This window comes from Penaeus monodon, chromosome 15 (genome assembly GCF_015228065.2).
Source record: "Penaeus monodon isolate SGIC_2016 chromosome 15, NSTDA_Pmon_1, whole genome shotgun sequence".
NCBI classification, from domain to species: domain Eukaryota; kingdom Metazoa; phylum Arthropoda; class Malacostraca; order Decapoda; family Penaeidae; genus Penaeus; species Penaeus monodon.
This window is the reverse complement of record NC_051400.1, coordinates 43,663,196-43,663,729: the sequence shown is the minus strand read 5'-3', so window position 1 is coordinate 43,663,729 and position 534 is coordinate 43,663,196.

The window sequence follows — 534 nt, the reverse complement described above, 5'->3', positions numbered from 1 at the left end:
TGCTTATTTTTCTTTTCTTTATGAATAACTTTTCTTTTTAGCAATAGCAAACACTTCGAATTCACTTACAAATTTAGTGGGATTATGTATTGTGTATCCCTACATGTCTACAATCCTGCATCAAGTGCGATATCGATTTATTGGGAATTTAAAAAATCGCATACATGTTGATCACGAAAAGTGCGTATGGTGACAAAAACGATAACGATATGAGACGACACGCAGAAAATGTGCCGGCCTTTGCAAAGTAAAATAGCCTCTCGTGCAGCATACGGATGGCTAACCAGGTCAATACTCGGCTAGGCAAGCATTGACCCCTTCCGCGTCTAAACCCTGACAAACAGGCCACAGATACACATCAGAGGACACACCTCCGGAAACAGACAGGGCTTATACACTGTTACTTCTACTCTATGAATACGCGCACCATGCAAACATTGCCATATTTTAATTGGGCCCTTTTAAAAAAGATCTACACACGTCAGCATGTGCCTGCACGTTATTTGTAGGGACAGGACTCAGGATTACTTTTGG